We start from the raw sequence: 9,369 nt of genomic DNA, 5'->3' as shown, positions 1-9,369 counted from the left end.
GAGGTGCCGCCCCCAGGGAACGGTTCTGCTCATCTCAGGCCTCAGGCTTTGTATAATGTGAGGAGTGACGTCACAATGGGGTTTGTGAGCTGCAAAAGGCCCAGCAGTCCCGGATGTTCATTGTGGTTCGTTTGTTTTCCGCACCTTCTAACCACCTGCCACCACTATGAGGAAGTCCATTCATTAAATATAGACGAGCTGAGAACTCTTGAAATAAACAATTGATTTGGACCAAAAAGAGAGGAACTGCCAAGAAGAGTTAAGAAGGTCACACAGTTTATATTGTGATCATTGTACAACAGTAGATATAACTGGAGACAAAGAGACAATTCAGGACTTGTTTAAGTGTCATTAATACATAATCACTTCAATCAATTCATAAATTCATTATGTGAAAAACAAAACCCTCTGTCATTATTGTGTCCCATAGGAATCAATTGATAATTATAGATTTATAAAGTGTAATTGTCCATAAAGTGCAGTTCACGTTCCACTAGTATCTCACAATAAATTACCCATTACAACATTTAATTGCTGCTCCTTTAAAATCAAGAGGGAATTGATACATTTAAAAACACCTCAAAGATTTGCTGAATTACGATCTGGTGTCACAATTAGAAGGATTGCAGTGAATAAGAGAAAATTTAAATTCATACTTACCGGAATTTTCTTTTCCTGGTTACTATGGGCAACATTCACACACAGGGGCAAATTCACTAAGCCGCGAAGTGACGAACGCTAGCGTTAATTCGCTAGCGTTTAGCATTTTCACTACTGCGCAAATTCACTAACGAACGCTGGCGTAGTTTCGCTAGTGTTACTTCGCAACCTTATGCCAGGTGAAATTTCGCTATGACGAAACTACGCAAATTCACTAACGCACGCAGTGTACTGAACGCTACCTTTTACGCTAGACTTCCTTCGCCACCTCAGACCAGGCGAAGCGCAATAGAGTAGATAGGGATTGTTTCAAAAAAAGTCCATTTTTTTTCTAAGTCCCAAAAAACGCTGGCGTGTTTTCTACATGATGGCTGATAGTCTGAAAAAGATCAAAATTTTTTGGGGCTCCCCTCCTTCCCCCCTACATTTCCTGACTCATGGCAACTTACCTATACAGTGGGCACATGTGTAGGGCAAAATAAACATTTTTATTTGCAGATTTGAAGGTTTTCTAGGCATTTGTAGTGCAGATACGTATTCCTCCATTGAAATTTGAATTTGGCGCCGTATGCAAATTAACCTTCGCTAGCGCAACTTCGCTTCACTTAGCGAATCAACACTAGCGCAACTTTGCAACCTTACGCTACCCCTGTGCGCAACTTCGGATTTTAGTGAATTTGCGAAGCGCTGGCGAAACTACGCCTGGCGAAGTGCGGCAAAGTTGCGCCTGGCGCAACTTCGCATCTTAGTGAATTTGCCCCTAAGGGTTTTACTCCGCCTCCTTAGCCAATAGGACAGGTTCTCTTCAAATCCATTCAATAAAAAACAGTCCTTTAACCCTATATACTCCTCCTACTCCCTCTTAACTCTGTCTTTTGTCCGAGCCCTTTGTTTTTGGGAGGGTTAGTGTAAAGGCTGCCATAGTAACCAGGAAAAGAAAATTCCGGTTAGTATGAATTTAAATTGTCTCTTTTCCCTGGTCACTATGGCAGCCTTCACACTAAGGGTGATTATACCTGAGCTATTCGTAAGGGAGGGATAAAAACAACACAAACTTCTATACTGCTGAAATAAATGTTTTATTCACATACTGATTCTAGAATTTTTAAAGCAACATTTGCTTTTTGGGTAGACCGCACATCTAAATGAAAGTGCTTTAAAAAAGTATTTGCAGAACTCCAAGATGCTGCTTTACATACTTCTTAATGGGAACTTCTGCCTGAAAAGCCCATGAAGCCCTGATTGCCCTGCTAGAGGGAGACTTTACCCCTTTTGGAGCCCGAATTCCGGCTTCTTGGTATTCCTTGTTAATACAGTTCACTATCCACCTACTTATTGTTGTACTGGAAGCTCCTTGACCCTTTCTGTTTCCACACGGGATTATTAACAATCTCTTAGACTTTCTCCAAGTCTTTGTTCTTTCCCAATAAATCGATAGACATCTCACTACGTCTAAGTTATGCCACTCTCTTTCTTGCTCTGAGGTTGGCTCTGGAAAGAACGTTGGTAAAACGATTTCCTTATTTAAATGCTGGTCGTTTACCACTTTTGGCAGAAATTCTGCTACTGTTCTCATCAATACCTTATCTGCCTGAACCACTGTGTTTGGCTCTTCTGACGAAAAAGCTTGCAAGTCACTCACCCTTCTTGCTGAAGTGACCGCTATTAAGAAGGTTGTTTTTATTGTTAATAACATCTCTGAAATCGTTTCCATCGGTTCAAACGGCTCTATAGCTAATCTCTTTAACACCAGAGGTAAATTCCATGTAGCCGAAAACTTCTTGACTGGTGGTCTTAAATGTAGCACCCCTGTCAAGAACTTCATTATTTTTGAATCCTTTGCCCATTGTTTCTCTGTTAGTACTGAAATGGCTGAGGTTTGTAACTTCAAAGTTCTTGCGCTGAGGTTCTTATCAAACCCTGCTTGTAGGAAATCCAACACATCAGATACTGCTACTTTATCAGGAGTAACTCCTCTTTCAAGTAGCCACGGTAAAAATATCTTCCACACTCTCTGATAAGTCTTATTTGTAGACGGTTTCCAAGCCACTAACATTGTCATAATCACTGCTTCTGAAAGTCCTTCTTTTCTTAGCCTTCCCCTTTCAATCTCCAAGCCTTCAGAGATAATTCCTGGGGGCAGGGGTGCCTTATTGGCCCCTGCATTAGAAGGTCCTTCCTCCACGGAAGAGACCATGGCTTGTCCTTCGTCATTGATATCAATAACAGATACCAGACCCTCCTCGGCCAATCTGGAATTATTGCTATAACATTGGCCCCTTCCCTCTTTATCTTCTTGAGCACTCTCGAAATTAAGGGGTACGGAGGAAAAATGTACAGCAGACCCTGACTCCAGTCCTGTAACAGAGCATCCATCGCTACTGCTTGGCCACACTCCGTCCTCGAATAAAACTGACACAGTTTCCGATTCTTCCCCGTCGCCATTAGATCCACTACTGGCTGACCCCACTTTTGGACTATCTGAAAAAATACTTCTTGGTTCAATTCCCATTCGTCCTTGTTGAAACTTGTGCGACTCAAAAAGTCCACCACTTGATTCTGCTTCCCCGGAATGTATAGTGCTGACAAGTCCTGTAGATGTGTTTCCGCCCAACTCATAATTGGACTTAGTTCTTTCAACAAATTTTGGCTGCGAGTTCCTCCTTGTTTCTTTACATACATGACCGCCGCCAAATTGTCTATTCTCACCATCAAGGAAGTTCCCTCTATTTGGTGTGACAACTGTTGAATTGCTCTTCCAACAGCTCTTAATTCCAAAATATTGGAGGACAGATCCTGCTCCTCTCTCTTCCATCTCCCCTGGAGGTATGTATGATCCACATGCGCTCCCCAACCCCACGGGCTGGAGTCTGTCGTCAGTATTGTCCACTGTCTTTGGCTCAGGGATCTCCCTTTGGCCAGATTTTCTTCTGCTAGCCACCACCTCATCTCTTCCTGAACTTGAGCTGTAATCATTAAACTCTGATTCCATGACTGATTCCATTTCTTCCACTGTTGAATGAAACTTTGCTGTAACGGCCTGACATGCCACCTGGCCCACTTGACCATTGGGACTGATGAATTTAACAGTCCCAGAATACTCGCTATCTCCCTTGCTGTCATTATTTCTGTCTGTAGTAAATGTGACATCACCTTCTTTATCTTGGCCTTCTTCTCTTCCGGTAATGTTACCAGATTCTGTTGCGTCAGAAACCTCTCCCCCAGATATATCAAATCTTGTGCTGGTACGAGGTGACTCTTCTTCATATTGATTTCCCATCCATGTTCTTGCAACATTCTCACTACAACCCCTCGGTGTGTCTCCAATGTGTCTGGATCTTTTGCCCTCAAAAGGATGTCGTCTAAATAATGATAGATCAAAATTCCTCTTTTCCTGGTCTCTGCTATTAAGGCTTGCAGCACTTTTGTGAACACGCGGGGAGATGTTGCTAATCCAAATGGTAGGCATGGAAACTGGAAATGCTTGTCTTCTTGCACAGTAAATCGAAGAAATCTTTGATGTGAAACTGCCACTGGAATGTGGAAATATGTGTCTTTCAAATCCAGGGACAGCATCCAATCCCCTGGTTGAATCTCTGCAATAATGGTTTGAATCGATTCCATTCTGAATTTTCTTATTCTTAGATAAGTATTTATTGGCCTCAAGTCCAACACTGGCCTCAAATCTCCTGTTTTCTTCTCTAAAAGGAACATTGCTGAATAAAATCCTTTCCTTTTGAACTCCTCTGGGACTGGGACACTGGCTCCATCTCTGAGCAACTGTTCTACATAGTTGTGTATGGCGTCTCTCTTTTCTCTTCGTATCGTCTGTAATACCCATTGATCTTTTATTGACTTTGTCCAGACCTCTACGAAATCTTGTAATCTTCTGGGTATAAAGGAGGGCAGGACTGCCTCGTCTTCAAAACGATTTCTTGCTTTGACCTCCACCTCTAGCTCCTCTTCCTCTCGGTTGCGAAAACAGAGAATTTTGACCTCCTTTCCACTGCTCCGAGGTGAAATTTTGTCTTGTCGATCTATTAAATCTTTGTTCTCTTGAAAATCTTCTGTTCTGAAAAAATTGCCTACTCTGATTATCTTCCTTTTTCATTGTTACTCTTTCTTGTGGGAGAAAAACGCTCTTCCCCCCAGTGACCTTCTTAATGATTTCCTCCAATTTCTCTCCAAATAACATTGTCCCTTCGAATGGCAAATTACAAAGACTTACTTTAGACGCTCTGTCTGCTGTCCATGATCTCAACCACAACGCCCTCCTGGCTGCTACCGATAAAGCGGTGGCTCTTGATGATGCCTTAACTAAATCCACCGATGCCTCCGCTATAAAGTCTGTAGCAAGCTTTACTTCTGCAAGCGAATTTAATATGTTTGCTCTATTTACTCCTTCCTTAAGAGCTTTTTCTATGTTTTGGACCCAACATTGAAGTGCCCTAGACACCGATGTTAGTGCTAATGTCAGCTTTGTAGCAGCTCCAATTGCCACATATGATTTGCTTAGAGATGTTTCCATTTTCTTATCCATTGGATTTTGAAATGCTACTACATCTTCTACTGGTAATTCTGTCCTTCTAGATAAACGAGCCACTGCTGCGTCTACTTTGGGAGGTTTACTTAACACTTGTTCCTCTTGTGCCGGGAAAGGATATTTCTTAAAAACCTTTGCTGGGATTGGATATTTCCCCTCTGTCTTTTCCCATTCTTTACATACCATTTCCTTAATAACCTCATGAACGGGAAACGTAGCTCTTTCCCTCCTCAAAGACTTACAGGGATTAAATGAAGAGGAATGAGCCTCCTGCGTCTCTGGCAATTCTAACTGCATTCACACCGCCTTTATTAACGGTTCCACAAGTGACAGATTAAATGAAGACCTAATTTCTTCCTCATCAGAGTCTTCCTCTGCAGATTCATCGGTCAATTCATCCACAGAAAATTGACTGCTATTTCTCTGTACCTGTTTGTCAGTTTCTGTTTCAAACTCCCTTCTAGGCCTTTTTGTTGCTGCATGAACTCCTTCCGCTACTGCCTCTTTAATCCACGTTAGTATATTAGTATATCCGCTGTATCTGCATCTCCAGCCAACCTTCTGGAACATCCATCACAACATTTTGATTGTTTCTGTGCTGTATTACTACATGTCACGCAAACTTTGTTCTTCTCTTTGCTGCTCCTCTTTCTGGGTGAAGACACACTGCCAAAGAAACAATTCCATTAAAATGCACTCTTTTAACCCTTGCCAAACAAACCTACCTTACCATGGCTCACCTCCTAACACCTTGGGCAGCAATTTCTGGGCTACTAGGCACCTGTGGCTCCATAGTGAGCGATCTAAATTGATTACAGAAAAGAAACCCCATGAATGGCTTTTAAAATAAAAGCTCCATAAATTCAGACAAAGCCTCACAGACTTACAAGCTGGTGTCCAAGAAACGCTATAATCAGCTTCCCTGTAACACGGCGCAAACGCTGGCTTCCCTTGCGTGTGTTAATCCTCTGCGCGCTGGAGTGACGTCATCACTATGCGCATGGGTGTGCGTCAATGCGCTTCACACACCAGCTCTACTCACTACACACAGCTACACACCAGCCATACTCACTACACACAGCTACACACCAGCCATACTCACTACACACAGCTACACACCAGCCATACTCACTACACACAGCTACACACCAGCCATACTCACTACACACAGCTACACACCAGCCATACTCACTACACACAGCTACACACCAGCTCTACTCACTACACACAGCTACACACCAGCTCTACTCACTACACCACAGCTACACACCAGCCATACTCACTACACACAGCTACACACCAGCTCTACTCACTACACACAGCTACACACCAGCTCTACTCACTACACACAGCTACACACCAGCCATACTCACTACACACAGCTACACACCAGCCATACTCACTACACACAGCTACACACCAGCTCTACTCACTACACACAGCTACACACCAGCTCTACTCACTACACACAGCTACACACCAGCCATACTCACTACACACAGCTACACACCAGCTCTACTCACTACACACAGCTACACACCAGCTCTACTCACTACACACAGCTACACACCAGCCATACTCACTACACACAGCTACACACCAGCCATACTCACTACACACAGCTACACACCAGCTCTACTCACGACACACATCTACACACCAGCCATACTCACTACACACAGCTACACACCAGCCATACTCACTACACACAGCTACACACCAGCCATATTCACTACACACAGCTACACACCAGCCATACTCACTACACACAGCTACACACCAGCCATACTCACTACACACAGCTACACACCAGCCATACTCACTACACACAGCTACACACCAGCCATACTCACTACACACAGCTCCACACCAGCCATACTCACTACACACAGCTACACACCAGCCATACTCACTACACACAGCTACACACCAGCTCTACTCACTCGCAGGAAAGGAAGAAGACCCTGGTGCCGCCCTAACCTGGTGTAACACACAGGTAATACCTCTCACATTGGAAAACGCCTCTCCTGTACGATTTGCATTGACCTCTGCAATAGGCAAAATGTGTTATTTTAACCCCTTGCTGCCTAAAAATGGGGGTATGGTCAGCCTGCTCCTCTGAGAGGCAGCATCACGCTAGACCCTTCCAGGGAGAGAGGCAATAGAACTCCCCAGGATCATGGTCCCATAATGTGTCCTAGTGAGCCATAAAATAAAAATGATTAAAGCTTAAAAACTTTCCCAAAAAACCATGTCCTATCCCAGCGAGGACAGGAAAAAAGAGTTAAGAGGGAGTAGGAGGAGTATATAGGGTTAAAGGACTGTTTTTTATTGGAGGGATTTGAAGAAACCTGTCCTATTGGCTAAGGAGGCGGAGTAAAACCCTTAGTGTGAAGGCTGCCATAGTAACCAGGGAAATATAAATTTATAGTATTGGTCCCACCTACATCTCACATCGACCTGTGTGTCCTCTAGTGATTAGTGAGAAGTGAAGTGGGGCATTGGCTTGTCACCTGACCGGTATTTTATTGGTCTGATCCCAATGTTATTAATAGGGAATAAAGATAAATATATAGGAAGGCCAGTGATCCCAATGTTATTAATAGGGAATAAAGATAAATCTATAGGAAGGTCAGTGATCCCAATGTTATTAATAGGGAATAAAGATAAATATATAGGAAGGTCAGTGCATCCCATGTTATAATAGGGAATAAAGATAAATATATAGGAAGGTCAGTGATCCCAATGTTATTAATAGGGAATAAAGATAAATATATAGGAAGGTCAGTGATCCCAATGTTATTAATAGGAATAAGATAAATATATAGGAAGGTCAGTGATCCCAATGTTATTAATAGGGAAATAAAGATAAATATATAGGGAAGGTCAGTGGATCCCAATGTTATTAATAGGAATTAAGATAAATATATAGGAAGGCCAGTGATCCCAATGTTATTAATAAGGGAATAAAGATAAAATATAGGAAGGTCAGTGATCCCAATGTATTAATAGGGAATAAAGATAAAATATATAGGAAGGTCAGTGATCCCAATGTTATTAATAAGGAATAAAGATAAATATACAGTATAGGAAGGTCAGTGATCCCAATGTTATTAATAGGGAATAAGAGAAATATATAGGAAGGTCAGTGATCCCAATGTTATTAATAGGGGAATAAAGATAAATATATAGGAAGGGTCAGTGATCCCAATGTTATTAATAGGGAATAAAGAGAATATATAGGAAGGCCAGTGATCCCATGTTTATTAATAGGAATAAAGATAAATATCAGTATAGGAAGGTCAGTGATACCCAATGTTATTAATAGGGAATAAAGATAAATATATAGGAAGGTCAGTGATCCCAATGTTATTAATAGGGAATAAAGATAATATATGGAAGGTCAGTGATCCCAATGTTTATTAATAGGGAATAAAGATAATAAGGAAGGTCAGTTGATCCCAATGTTATTAATAGGGAATAAAGATAAATAATATAAAGGTCAGTGATCCCAATGTTATTAATAGGGAATAAGATAAATATATAGGAAGGCCAGTGATCCCAATGTTATTAATAGGGAATAAAGATAACTATATAGGAAGGTCAGTGATCCCAATGTTATTAATAGGGAATAAAGATAAATATATAGGAAGGTCAGTGATCCCAATGTTATTAATAGGGAATAAGATAAATATATAGGAAGGTCAGTGATCCCAATGTTATTAATAGGGAATAAAGATAAATATATAGGAAGGTCAGTGATCCCAATGTTATTAATAGGGAATAAGATAAATATATAGGAAGGTCAGTGATCCCAATGTTATTAATAGGGAATAAAGATAAATATATAGGAAGGTCAGTGATCCCAATGTTATTAATAGGGAATAAAGATAAATATATAGGAAGGTCAGTGATCCCAATGTTATTAATAGGGAATAAAGATAAATATATAGGAAGGTCAGTGATCCCAATGTTATTAATAGGGAATAAAGATAAATCTATTGGAAGGCCGGTATTTTTTTCCGGAAAATGTGGCAACTCTAGTTAGGGATCAGGAGACTATATGTGAAGTGGGTTATGCGGTTACTGCAGTGAGTGGGAACGGAGGACAGACGGACACTTGGTTATCTGGACCTGAGTGCGTCACTACAGAAATCCAATGGGGT

This window comes from Xenopus laevis, chromosome 2L (genome assembly GCF_017654675.1).
Source record: "Xenopus laevis strain J_2021 chromosome 2L, Xenopus_laevis_v10.1, whole genome shotgun sequence".
NCBI lineage: Eukaryota > Metazoa > Chordata > Amphibia > Anura > Pipidae > Xenopus > Xenopus laevis.
This window is presented reverse-complemented; position numbering follows the sequence as displayed.